Source organism: Pleurodeles waltl, chromosome 1_2, assembly GCF_031143425.1.
Source record: "Pleurodeles waltl isolate 20211129_DDA chromosome 1_2, aPleWal1.hap1.20221129, whole genome shotgun sequence".
NCBI lineage: Eukaryota > Metazoa > Chordata > Amphibia > Caudata > Salamandridae > Pleurodeles > Pleurodeles waltl.
The window spans coordinates 1227165206-1227179586 of NC_090437.1; the positions used below are offsets into that span (position 1 = coordinate 1227165206).

The 14381-nt window shown below is 44.5% G+C and overlaps 1 protein-coding gene across 1 annotated transcript in view; it reads right to left on the reverse strand.

Moving 5' to 3' along the window:
- FGFRL1 (fibroblast growth factor receptor like 1) overlaps positions 1-14381 on the reverse strand; it is a 271998-nt gene that overhangs the window by 164753 nt on the left and 92864 nt on the right. The window lies entirely within an intron of this gene.

Genomic DNA, 14381 nt, shown 5'->3' on the forward strand with positions numbered 1-14381 from the left:
GGCCTCTGAGGCCTGACACATCGCGTGCGCATTAGGAGGACTGGCTCGAACCGGAGGTGAATGTTCAGCTCCACGTGTCCTCCGCCAGGAGCACGTGGCGCGTAATAACGCGTAATAACACAACAGGCGTATCTGTAAAACGCTTCATGTTCACTTGTGGGCATCTAGGTGCTGAATAACAGACGTCAGATGCCAATAACCAACCCCCAAGATAGAGCCGGAAACAACCGGCATTTTCTCTTTTGCATTTCGAAAGATGTCGGAAAACACATCTCGATATGAGCTTGAACAGGAAGGACGGTCACTGGCCAGCTGGGGTTCGCGTCAGAGATAAGCTCTGTAATGGGCAAGTGGTGCCTGCAGGTGTGAGTTGTTTTTACGGCATGTATAAACCTTGAACAGACTCGATGGGGCGTTTTGCTCACTGATTTTTTTTTTTTAATAAGAATTGTTATAGGCTGTTTGAAATGTCTGGGAGCAGTTTGTGTACATCATTTCTAAACGTGTAGGCAGATGTTACGTCTTTTACTTAAAGTTTTTGCATAGCGCCCACTGGTTAAGCGCTGTATTTTTGGCCCTATATGAGGGAAAAATAGAGGGGGCATCAAGAGTTAGGATAGCTACTGGGGGCCACGTACAACAACACAATACATAATGAAAATAAGGAACACAGACGCTTTGAACCATAAGGAAAAGGATTGGAGAGACGGGTGATGACGGTAACAGTAAGGTCCTGGCAGGCAGTGTGTACTGTCTTAGTAAAAAGGGGGGATATGCATCTCTACCTGAGTTTTAAACCCTGGCATGCCCTGCCACCCTGCCCATTATGACAATTCAGATGTTAGTTCAGGGATTCTTCACCTGTGGTCCAGGCACCCCTAGAAAGGGTGCTACTGCTTACAAAATGAAATAATATTTTTAGCAGATTAATATAAAGAGTCTAAAAATAAAGGAGCAAAACGTACTATTCAAAAGTTTAAAACATTCTGTAAACGTGAAGGAATTTCAAACTAGAGGCTAAAGATTAAATGAGTATCCTCAGAGTGATTTGTGGTCGCAGTGCACGTGAATCAAAAAAAAAAATAACATGGACCATGGGCGACTTCAATTTTATTTAAAAAAGCTTCCATCTTCTCATTTAAAATTACAATGTAGATTTGCACATACATTTGCCTGTGAAGTAAATCAAATGTTTCATGAGTTGTGATTTGTTTGATGAATGTTTGTTTCGCTATTTGCTGTGAATTGCTTTGTGGTTCAAATCATCGAATATGCTTAGGCCAGGGTCCCCTGCTTCCAGTAATGACCCAATGAGGGTGGTCTCCGGCCTCCAATGACGATTCCGTGGGGGTCCCTGTGTTCCAGTAACAAGGGAGTGGGGTGGGGGCTACAGAAGTCAAAAGGTTAAAAGAAACCAATGGCAAACCATTTAGCTGTCTTCTGTTAAAAACATATAAAACAAAACATAAAGGGTGCGTGTAAGCATGTTAGCCTGTGTCTGCATTTGTGTCCCTTTGTAATGAATGTGCTGCTGTTTGCTGCGTGTCCTCGTGCACACATACTGAAGTTAGGCCTACTGACTTTGTCAACACGGCCTCTCTCTGCCAGGCAGCAGATGGCAACAGGAGCCAGTCTTTCAACTCTGCCACAGACTGGAATACCTGATCTGTGCTCCCCTTCCGTCCCCCTCTCCCCACAGGCCCGGCTCTGCCGGCTGCTGTGTTGTGACTGCTAGGGCGGGCGGATACACGGCATGTTCAGCTCGGTGTTTGTTCAGGGCTGACAGAGGCCTGGAAACAAAACGACTACACGTTTTGAAGGCAGAAAAAAAGCACAGATGCCTCGGGGCTTCCAGCAGATGTCATCACAAGCCACTTCCTACAAATCAGAAAAAAAGGAAAGTAACCCCTCGGGTTAACTGTGGGGCGAGGCCACACACAGCGCGGGGCATCAACAAAACGCTCCGGACGGACAGACTGAGCTCCAGGAGGAGCTCGAGACTCAGTGCACTTATTTCACTGACCTGACCTTTACCTGCATTTTTCTGTACTGAGTGATACGGTGCAATCGGGGCTCCTGCCAAAAATACAGAGGCGAGGCCATCCTAACTTCCTCTGCCAGGGATGGCTGCGTGTGGTTTTAGACACACAAAAAAGCTGTCAGCTAATTAGGCAAGTATTGTTCTTGTTAAGAAGTGTGAGCACACCCGGCAGCCCGCCAGAATATATGCAGATTCAGCAGTATCCCAGCAGCCCCTGCGCGGTGGTACCTCTAGGTGCCAGCTTGCAGCATGGTGCCCGAGCCCACAGCAAGAGAGGGCTTTCAAACGCTGGTTTGGCCAACTAGAGGCCCGGTGCCCAAGCTGCAGGCAAGCTGGGACGAGCGCCTGGCAGCCGGGCCGCAGGGGTTGGCACTAGGCGCTGTGTGTGGGCAGTTTCATGGAATCTTATCACATTAACAATCGCATTTCTTCATCAGTAGGGCATCTCCACCAACACAAGTACTATCCTGAGCCCTGGGTCAGTGCTACCGCTGGCGGGATAGCTCAGTGGGCTAAAGCACATGCTGCAGTAACCTCTGGATGCTCAGTGGGGTCAGAGACTCGAGTCTTGGCGGAGCACATTCAATAAATATGAAAGTACTACATTGGATGACAATGATGGTTCTACCACAAAGCCGTTGCTGCAAGTGCAAAATATAACAAGCATTGGCAAAGCCAATAGGTCTCGCCCTTGGAACCGAGTGGCTTTGCCAATGGTTTTAGCAATGCATCACTCCATCAACGATGCTGTGTGCATGCCTAAAAAATGATGCAGCCACTTTATTTTCTTTTTAGGTGCAGATCCAAATTGGGATCAGTAACTACAGAGAAAAAAAATGCAAAGGAGTGTTTTTTTAAGCGGGCGATGGTGGGGGTTTGGAAGCAAAATGGAGAGCAGGTGGGGGAAGCAACAGAGAGAAACAGGTGGTGGGAACAAATGTAAGACAGCAATGTAGGGCTAGTGGGAAGAATGTACACACAAGAGGGCAACATGGGGGAGTTGAGGAGAAACACAGGGGCAAGAGAGAGGAACAGAGCACAACAGAGGGGAGGGAGAGAAGCACACAAGAGAAACAGAGGGCAAAAATAACTCTCTTGGGATGCTTAAACAAAAAGAAAAACGTGGTGCCTGAAAAAGTGAGCTTTGGATAGACACAGTAATGGGTCCATGCTCCAGGGGAAGGACAAACACAAGAAGAGGAAGAAGAGCCTACACACAGTAACAAATAAGAAGCGAGCAAATGAGAGTGAAAATGAAGCCAACTATTGGTAATGGGCAAACACTAAGCCCACTATAAACTAACCATATGTCTTGCAACAGACAGCACTAGTTAATGCCAGACTGAGATGGTCCCAGTCCAGAATGACTTTGAAAGCTGTCAAACAGAGCCACACCTGGGCAACCTAGTTTAACAGTTGTTCAAAAACATTTTATAATGCCAAGAATGACTAGAATGTCAGGCACAAACCGTCAAATAGTACCCTGGAGAATTAAAATCCCATTATTTCACCCTGGGGTATTAACTAAAAGAAAATGAATGTCTGTTTATTCATTTATGCTTCTAAAAAGGACGAAAATATCCAGTAAATAGAAAGTGGGCATTGCAGGTCATTACGGACAAGAGATTTCAGTCCTGGGACTTTGATGGCACATGCCCGTAAAATAGAGGCACAGGTTTGTCACCTCACCGCATGTGGTCATGATTCACGCTTCCAGCCTTGCCTTTTCAGCCACAAATCATAATTATCCAGCGAGTCAGTCTATTTGGGCCAATGATAGAAAACTAAGACTACAGCACCATGAAAATGCATTTAGTTTGTCACATGGAAGCCTCGGGCTGGAAACGGAGCCATGCCATTTGGAGGCCAACCCTAGTCAACACTGCCTGGTAAGTCGAAGCACCTTTGACGGGGGCTGGCCAACGAGGAGTTATCAGTTGGGAACCAGCGTTGGATTGGGAAGGCGGGTTGTTGGCATTGGACGATGGGCCGGTGCCTAAGAGTCATCAGTGGGCCATTTTTTTAAGGCCTCAGTCAGTGGGCCACAGAGCTTTACTGTCTTCAAAGCCACCCGTCAGGCCACTGTAATGCAGTAGCTGTGTGCTTTTCCTGATCTACGCCCCACCCCCCTCGAACCTGCCCATTGCCCTGAGGTTGGCATGGGCTGAGGAGTGGGTGATTAAGAAAAGAGGCCTAGCTGGAAGCCAGTGTCATCATCCTCTGCCCCGGTGTTTTTCAGGCCTAAGTAGAAGGGTGTGCGTTTCCATAGGCCTCCCTGTGAAGCCACCTTTTTTAAACAAAAAAAAGATAGAGAGGATCTGGTGTTAGTGTCAGAGCTGGTGACTTTCAAAGTCAGTAACTAGGATGTAGTCCCAGCGTCCTCTAAACAACTTGTGATTCTGAGCAATCAATCTTCCATCCCTAAAATAAAACTGCATTTTATCTTATGCAACTGGTGTTCACTTAAACCATGTGCTTATGCTATCTAAAGCTACAATAAAAAAATAAACATTTGTTTGGTCAGGTGTTCTACAAAGGCCGGAGAATGATTATTAGGGCTCCCGATTTTATGGTATTTATTTTTTCAACATTTCCATCTGTATTTATCCATATTTACTTTTTGGCCATCTTATTGGTAGTTATCCATATTTATTTTGTGTTTTGAGAATAATTGGAGTCGTCAAATGGTATGTTTCCTAATTTATTTAACGAAAAAACATGCACTCATACTTTGATGCCTGTCACATTTTAGCAAATAAAGCAGCCAAATACAACAAAAGACCATGGCCACAGGTCAATGTAAGCATTATATACAAATGTATGTCACTTTATCCCTCTATTTAAGAATATCCCATCCTGTCTTTTAACTTCCCATTCTGTCCAGTTGTTGGCCTGAAATTCATGGACAGCAAGGAAAGGCACTCACAAGATCCACAATGCTCTGTATTTTCACACTTTTAAAAATAAATCCAGATTGAAAACACATTGTTTTCAGTCTGTATTTATCTGTAAAAATCAGTAAAACAGAAAACTGGGAGCCTTAATGATAAACAAAGATGACTATATAAAAACGCTGTACTCCTTTTTACAATGGCTTTTCTGCTTTTGCTTAGTTCAACTTGAAGTCAAGGAAAATAAAGGCAGTTTTAGAACACATTTTAAAGTGTTTTTGCTATTTACTGTTTAAAATACATAGTGGTCAAATAAAAAAAAAATACCAGCTTTGGATGAGTTCCTTTATTTTCATAATGGCCAGGATATAAAAATACCACTTATACTAGTAAAATAACCGCACAGGTGGCAACCCTAGCCAGAACAGATGTTGTGGCCATTTTATTTCACCTCAACCTGCCTGGAAAAAATGCAGTTCTTCTACTTTTCACCAGTGGCATAACGAAACTGGAGGGGGCCTTACTGCAAAGAACATGGAGGGGCCCCCCCTCTGGACTCACCCAGACCAAGTGCTGTGCTGAGGAGGGTTTGGGGGGTCTTTATTACGCCAGTGCTTTTCACCAATGTTATTGGCTATAAGTTGTACAATGCTTAATTACCAAACATTTGTCTAAAAATCAATCAAATGAGACGAACCAAATAGCGTTTCATGAAAGGGCATGATCCAGGAATGGGAACCATTTTTTTGGGAGTGCCTGGGCCTAATTGTGATCCCAACCCGACCCAGTTGAGGACCAGGCCGAATACTGGCAGATAGTCACTCCCTTCTTCCGGAAGCACGTCAGCACCTGCCCTCCAATCCCAAACCTTTTCAGGAAAGCTCAAAACATCGATCAAATGTGGCCTGGCATCCCTGTGCGAGGACTGGTTCCCATTTTAGTAACACATCAGTTTTGCCTGCCAAAGATCTGGTGTAACTCTGCTTCCAGTTACTGTAAATTAAGGACATCTGAAAGGCTGCAACAGTCCTCTCCAGCTCTGGAAATCATTATTGATGTTAACATCCAGGCAGCCCCGTGCTTTAATGTTTGATGCGCGGATGCGTTTAATTTAATACCCGCGGGGCAAGGCAGGGGCAAGCTTCCCACTGAAAGCGCCTCGGGCCACGGTACTGTCACCTGCTTGGGCACAAGGAATTTCACACAATTACCACTGAAAGCATCTCTGGACTGCACTAGGAACTGCGCATGCTTATCACTGAAAGCGCTTTCGGGGTTCAGTGATGTCATCTGCTTGTGCAATAGGGACTGCACACACTTATCACTGAATGGATCTCAGGGCCTCAATTGGAGGTGGGCGAGCCAACAAATGAATACGGCAAGCCAAGGGTCAGTCTTGGCTCTACGAGCTCTTGCACAAACCAAGCCCTGGAAATGTTTGCCATGTAAATCATGCAACAGACCTCACACGAAATATGATAAAATCTCTTTAAAATGAAAAAAAAAAAAACATTTCTTTAACATGATACACATTACTAAGTCACATTTATAGTTTAATTCACAGGTAATGAAGAAAAAAGGGGATTGGCAAAGCAAAACATTTGCCTAAGAGCACACATTTTGGTTATGCGGGGAAGCCAGGATTAATCCGCTGTATTCTGGTTTCGCTTTATAGAAATCAGCGGCTAAATGGATATCTAGTTTTTTTGTTTTTTTGTTTTGTGTTTTTACCTCAAAAGCTTTGCTTTTAACTTTGTGATTGAGGGTTAGAGCTAGGGAGGCAGGCAGAAGCCGCATGAAAGCTTGGCTCTATTTTTGGATCGAGGTTCCAAGACGGCCTTGAGCTGAGCCAGGGCCCTACATGTAGCTCGAAACTGGCTCGAGCTTGAAGTGTCTCGCCCACATCTAGCCACAATAATGTCACCTGCTCGTGCATAGGGGATTGCACACACTCTTATAAAGCATCACATCTGCGACTAGGCTAGATACTTACTGAACAGCGAAGAGACATAGTGGGTTATATATATATATATATCGCCATTGTGTTCTGCGTGTTCAAGGCAAAGTGTGGTTGGGATATATATATATACACACACACACATATTTCTAAATATATATACACACACACACATATATATATATACACCCACATATAAATATATATATACTCACACATAATCAGATTCATACACAGTACACACACATTTTATTAAACTGTGACTGCAGATGGGGGCAGATGTTATTACACCCAATGGCCTTCCACTTGCTTTGACTGGGACAGACTTGAGGTCTCCCAGTGTCCAGTTAAGCCAGAAGCAACCAGCTGTCGACCCCACCCATATTATTAGTCTACCCAGGGATGAGTCCAAATGCAAAACTAGAGAAATGCCTTCCGCCGTGACTGCATAGCAAGGAGCATGTTCCAAACTCCCCCTTCACCCGAGTGAGTTATTAGCCCACCTTAATCACCGAAATGACAACAGAAGATAAGTTGACAAAAAGGGCCCCAGTTAGCTCAGGAAGGATCAGCTAACGGAACAGGCCTCAACCTCGGAGATAATCCATCTGCCTGGCAGGCTCCTGCGAACACCTCCAGGCCGGGCCCGCGCGCCATTAGCCCCCACATTAGGCCGCCATTCCGGGAGGTCAGCCCGCCGGTCCTGGCCTCCACATTCAAGCACGCGGTCCCGGCGGCCTCGTGCCTGCCCCAGGGGTGTGCAGTCCGGGGAAAAGGATTACCAGACCACCCCAGGACGCCACCCCACACCGCCACAGCGAGGGCAGAAGCCAAATTCAGTGGAAACAATATATTTTCTCCTAAAATGAGTAGTCGCCAGCCAGAGATTTTTTTTTCTCCCTCAAGCGAACTAGCGCCTTGTTGCACACCTTTCGAAATGTGAGCTTTAATAGCCTTCATGCATTTTTTAAGGTAACAGGCGCGTGAAGCCTCTTTCCTTTATTCGTTCACCAATCTGGAATATTGTTTGAAATGAAGGTTTGAATCTATTATGCTCGTTCTCTGAAATGTTGTAAATAAAGATATGTGCAAGTGGGAAAAACGCAGGAGACCCGTTTCCTAATACCTTCTCAAGCAACCAAGGCCATTTCAACGTCGTTTTATTTCAGGGACTTGATAGAGCTCTGGCCGAAAGCCAAAGATGTGCACTGAAGTGCTGTATGGGTAGGTGTACATATACATTGTTTAATTACAACTTAGAGCAGGGGCCCAGGTGACCCAACGCCTAGATCTGGCTCCACACCTCGGGATTCCTGTTACTTCCACCACTCTCCTCTCCCAGTCTCTTTAAGGTACCCGTGAGGATTATTTTCCGTTTCTGCTTTCTCCCTTTATCACTGATTTCCTACCTTCTCTTCTTCCTCCTGTTTCTGATTTCCTCTTGCCACATGCACCAGTTAAGCACTAGTCACAAGAAACACCACAGTGTAGCAGTATTACACAGCTCCATCTAAATATGCAAATAACTACTTCCTCCTTTGGGATGTGAGCTTTTTTTTTTAAGGGTCGAGCACGCAAGCGCTCTGGCCTGTTGTAATCTTTCAGTGGGTTTAACCACGCCCACTACTGCTATTCATTCTTTTTTGTGCTTGTCTTAAGTGCTTCATTTTTATTGGTGCATTTTAAGAAATGTCCCTCCTTTGTGTGCTGAGTTCCCTCCCAGGCGATTTCACTAAGTGAACTTTTTTGTTGGCCATCACACTACGTCACGCTTCCTCCTGTTACAGCGTGTGATGGCCCCTCCTACGGTTTCGGTTTGCCTTTCATCCCAGCCGCAGTCCTTTCTAGACGTTCACACAGGGAGCCAATAACTCACGCTCATGTTGACCGTGGCGCTTTGAATTGACTTACTTATGTCAACTGTTTTACTTTTCATTTTCAATTTATGTGGCAGAAAAAGGAATTTACAACGCTAATAGCTCTAACTGGAGCAAATGCGAGACCCATTGCATTGTAAATGCTTGTTTAAGTGGAGTGAGGGAGCTGGACCATTTCAACTGAGCCGAAGGCTCTTCACTTCTCACAATGGGGGCTCCGCTGCTAACAAGGGTGCCTAACTGAATGCACCAGTGCCCAATTCCTAAAAATTTAATATAACTAAAAAGAGACAGTATAATTTCCTTGGCATTGGAATGACTTTGGGTTGGTTTTGTGCAGCCCATCACATGTCTGGTTGAGTGCTACCCTAATAAAATGAACTGTACGCAATAACCACATTGCAATGTCTGCTTGGTTGTCTATAATGGCTCAATAGTGTTTCATAGGCTCTGGATTTTGTCTATGCTATAGCAAGCCTGGTACATTAATAAAAACTTTATGGGTCCCAGGAGGTGAGGAGACAAAGGGCCTGATAGAGAGTTTTTGTGGATGGAGTTACTCCGACAACAGTGACAGATATCCCGTCTGCCAAAATATAAACCCTATAGGATGTAATGGGATTTATGTTTCAGCGGCCGGGATATCCATCACCGTTGTGACAGAGTAATTCTCTGCTAAACTTTAAATCAGGCCCTAAGTTAGGTAAATGTGTTGTGACTTATTTCTCAATGTATTCACCCATGAAAAACGCTATTTCACATTGATCTGCAGTTTTGTGGATTGAATTGACCTGTAGCCGCTGCTTTGAGGGGTGAGATGACATGCCCACAGTTTGCCATGAGATGGTAAGCCGAGATAGGGTGCGTGTCGTAATGCAACATTTCATATTTTGAGTGTGGAGCATCCTGAGAAGCAACCAATGTCCTGTTTAATTTCAAACATGGTACAAACTAGGGCAGAACTAATGAGCCATTAGAGTTCTGGAAGATGACACTGTTATTAATTTCCTTGCCCAAGGATCAATTAGTGCTAAGTTGTTTGTCATTTCTATCAGAGTACCTAATATTTGGGTTTCGGAGTAGTGTGCTACTCGCAGAAACGCACTTCAAGGCATCGTCAGGGGTAGTAGGCGCTATATAAATACAATTACGTTTTCCAGAAATAGGTCACCTTGGTCATGTCCCAGGTGTGGAAATAAACACTCAACTATAACTTTCATTTGATAGCATAGGCAGAAATCTACCCAAACCTTTTGGCTTTGCCAATGCTTGTTTAAATATTCCTACAGTTTACCATGTATTATGGACTGTTACGCTCCCAACGGACACCATGCTCCTTTGGGGATACCAAGTTTCAAGTATGGGATATGGACGTGCAGATTACTATGCTCTTTTAGACCCAATAGGCCGTAAATTTCAGAGATACCAAACACGTTGGGACAACTCTGTAGATGATTGCAGTCATTCCTAATGTAGGTCCAGGAGGGTGGATCCATGCCAGATTTTCATGGTAACCACTGACTGTCTATATACATTAAATGTATATCTGATGTATTTACATTTATTTCGCATGGATATTTAAAAAATAATAGCCCTGGTTCCAGCCTCATTGGCCTACATTGTAGATCCTGCAATGTTGTATACTCAAGGAAATCCAGTAAAAACGAAGACTTTGGTAACTGGTGGACAAAGGAATATTGTGTCTGTTTTGATTTAAAGGGAATAAAGGAAGTGTAATCTTAAAATATGTAAGTGAGGTTCTCTAAATATTCTAGATGGTAAGGGTGTGTTTAGGCATTGCCTGAAAGGGAGGCGTGTTCTGTCGTGTGTTTACACATCACACACTACAAACTGACTCAAAGTCTGGTAGCATTCAGAAGGCAAAAAAAAAAATCTTTGTAGAGCTCTCGAAAACGACTGATCCAGCTAAACTGTGACTTGCAGGGGAGATGTCTGCAGTGGAGCACACAGACATCGGGTTTTGACTTGACTGGCAGCCCAGCAGGGAGTCAGGAGGGCACAGAATTAAGAACCCAGGCACAGCTCTGTTCCCCAGTGAGCAGCACTGATTCACCATAACCTAGAAGTATGCAGGAGACAGGCTCGTGTGTCAATCACTTTTGAATGCAGTCTGCGGATCTGGGTGGGTGGCTACAAAAGTTTTGTTGGAGAGAAAATCATAAGCCACTGTGAAGGAAAGGAGAGTAAACAGGCCAGCCCACAGCTTCATAGCACAGTCTTTGCAGTCATGAACTCTGACATGCCGGCAGACCACACTCCATTCGGCCAGCTGGAAAAACTAGGGTCTCCCTGAAAAAGATGAGACCAGGGCTTTTGCAGATGACAGCTTGTAAATTCCTCAGAATTTTACTGACTGGGCTTGGAAAAAAAGACTGGGCCTTTCCTGATCTCCATCATCAGGAGAGTGGTCCACGCTCATCGGATTCTTCAGAGAAGGCACATTCCATTATCATGCTTGACGTTTTTGACTGTGGAATCTTATAAGCTTTCCTCCTTTTCTCAGTGTACAAACACATCAGCATCTTGTAACATGTAGATACGCGCTGCTCCATAAACGAACACAAAGGGTTTTCTGAGGTCCTGCCTACGTCGGGGCCACAAAAACAGAGATCTACATTATTTAAAGGCAAAACGCTTACTATATATGTTTTTAAGAGGCGCTGATTCCACAAAGACCATTTGCAAGCAATGGCTTAGAAATAAGACACCTCCAAATCTATTGTCTAAGTGCCAAGAGATCATCAAGAGAACATTCATTTGCACTTCACAAGCAAATAAAAACCGAGGCAGTCAACCTTTCAGGTGCATACTGTGGCCACTGTTTCTACCTCTGAATGAGCCCTTATTCGATACAGTAGGAGTCTTCAATTGTCTCGCACATCCCCTGGCCTTGAATAATGCCGCAATACAATGTTCCTGCAAACCTGGCCTGCATGATTTAGTTGATATAATGCATGAACTGTTTACTGGTATTGTCTTTTTACTTTGGGTGTTCCGTGGGTAAGCTGTCTACTCAATAGTGTTACGACACCCCCTTGAGTTTGGTGAAGTTATTGTCTTTTTACTTCAGGTGTTCCCTGGGTCAGCTGTGAAATCAACAGTGTTACGACGCCCTCTTGAGGCGGGTGAAATGCTGCTTAAAAAGTAAACAAATACTGATGACAGATTAAGGAGGCCAGGTGACGCCACACACCAACAAACCAAGCCAACATACCCAAAGTAGTGGCACACTTTTACCTACACATATGACATTTGAATGCAAACGTAACTTCACATGTGCTCACACCGAAGAGATCAACAAAAGACCATTAGAAACCACCATAACATTTACAATCTTTGTTTAGATTCCTTCCAAAGGGGACTTTTGTATCAATAGTGACAGGGGGCGGCAGGGATCGCTTGATGCAATTTGATTTAACAGTTCAGCTGGGAGAACCAGACTGCGATACAAAGGCACTTGATGTGTCTTCGTTGCTGGGAGTCCTGTTCAACAGTTTGCACATGACAGGAAAAATAGCTCCTTACCACAAGAGAATGAGGAAGAGATTTACAATAAACTCAAGCAGGGTACAGGCTACTAAATATAAACCTCCTTCCTCCGTCATGTGGCTGCTGCTTAACAATAGCAAAACTGATCTATATACGCCTTCTGACTTTCTGGAGTGGACGGACTCAAGAGTCTGTCTTTTCTTGATGCTATGTGACACTATGAAAGGAGATTCTGAAACCGGTTCAGGAAACCAAACTTTATCCAACCAAGATCTCAGTTCCAGCCAGAAGCACAGACCGCAGAGTTTTCCACTAAATCTTCAAACAACAAAACCCATGCATTAACCTCACACAGGCCCACAGCAGCCAGCTAGCTCGGTTCGCCTGCTCCCAGAGCTATGCATTTCAAGGAAGAGGAGATAGCCATCGTTTCAAAGAGAGGACTGGAAAGTCAGACACAGGAACCTGCAGTGAGAAGGGCCTGCATACAAATTCTACAGGTTATCAGCTCCCAACCTGTGCAGCAATCAATCCGGTAGGCCGATCCATTACAGGATGGACACAACAGAAGGACAAAGCCTCTTTATTTAGACTGCTATGGTTAAAGAAAAACGAATTCACTGGAAGGGCGGGCTGGAGCAAGGAGTAAGGCCTATCAGATGTCGCTAATGTTCACCTGGAATAGGGACACCGGAGTTTGAATGAGACAGCCTTTGAAGCAATCTCAGCTGGCACAATAGCTGCTGGAAAAAGGGACTGCTGTACTTGCTTTCAGGGATGGGCCAGGATAGGAGAGCGGGATCCTTATCAAGCCATTTTTTGAAGGCAAAGTGATTCACAGGCTAATATCTAAGGATAATAGAGTAGATAGCACAGCATGGCAATACTAGTCCACTGCCTGTGATGCTGTGACCTAGGAGGCCAGAATGCCCTTAAAAGCTATGAATGTGGCCCAAACATTATCTGGCAGACACATATTAATATGCCTAGGGATACTGAACACCTTACCTTGCACATGCATGCACCCGCCCTGCTGGCTATTAATGGTGGCTTACAAGATGGATGTCTAGCTATGGTTAGCATACCTCATTTTCTGTCTATTATTATACTCCCATCTTTCCTCTGGATCCTGAAAGCTAGAATAAACAACTGATTGTGTGGGATAACGAGGGCCCAGCCTTTCTAGTACAGCTCACACCCCACCTTGGCCACGTTTAGGCCTAGGACCGGGTGTCCTGTGTTATGGAGAAGGAGGACTCAGCGTCAGTCTATCACACAACTGGAAAATTGCAGCTCTAGGAATATAGCATCCCAGGAATGTAGCATTCCATGAATACATCAGCTCAGGCATGAGTAGAGTCAAGGGGTGAGTCTACAGTTTTGTGGGATGATGAGCTATGTCAACTGCAGTATGAAAATGTCAAGGTTTCCGCATGTGATATCTATGATATTAATTGCCGAACCTACTATAATAAAGGAATGCTGGGTTTCGGGCACACAGTAAATGTAGAATGGAGTCTAATGTACTAGTGAGATGTTGAGTTTTAAGAACGCATTATATCAGAGATCTATATACAGCACTATAGGAGAGTCTGCGGCTCAATGAAGTAGAAAGAATCTGAATTACCATGTGCATAAGACCGTGGAATGCATTTACAGTGCTGTGAGGATGGTCACGTATGTGCAGGGCTAGGATTTATAACATGGAGATCAATGGGTCCAGTGTGCACTGGGTCCAACATTACATCACCTGCAATGTGCTATCACAAGCGCAAGAGGATATTGGTTCTGCTCGGATTCAGGCATCCATCCAAAAATGGACCTGCTGTGCGACTTTCATATTCCCATTTGTGAAAGCTGTCCCTTCTATGCCTCCTTTAATAAAAAAGCAAAACACTATTTAGTACAGTATGGGTTTCTACTGACTCCATAGAGGGTTACCTGCTTATCAGAAGAAGATTCTACACATCAGGCTTCTAGAACTGAAGGTCATCTTTCGGGAACATAAATACCCCCTCCCACCCCCCCATATTCTCTGTGATATTGGCTCAGACACAATCCCAATATCACTGCTATATTTCACTCAAACATGCACAGTTGAAATC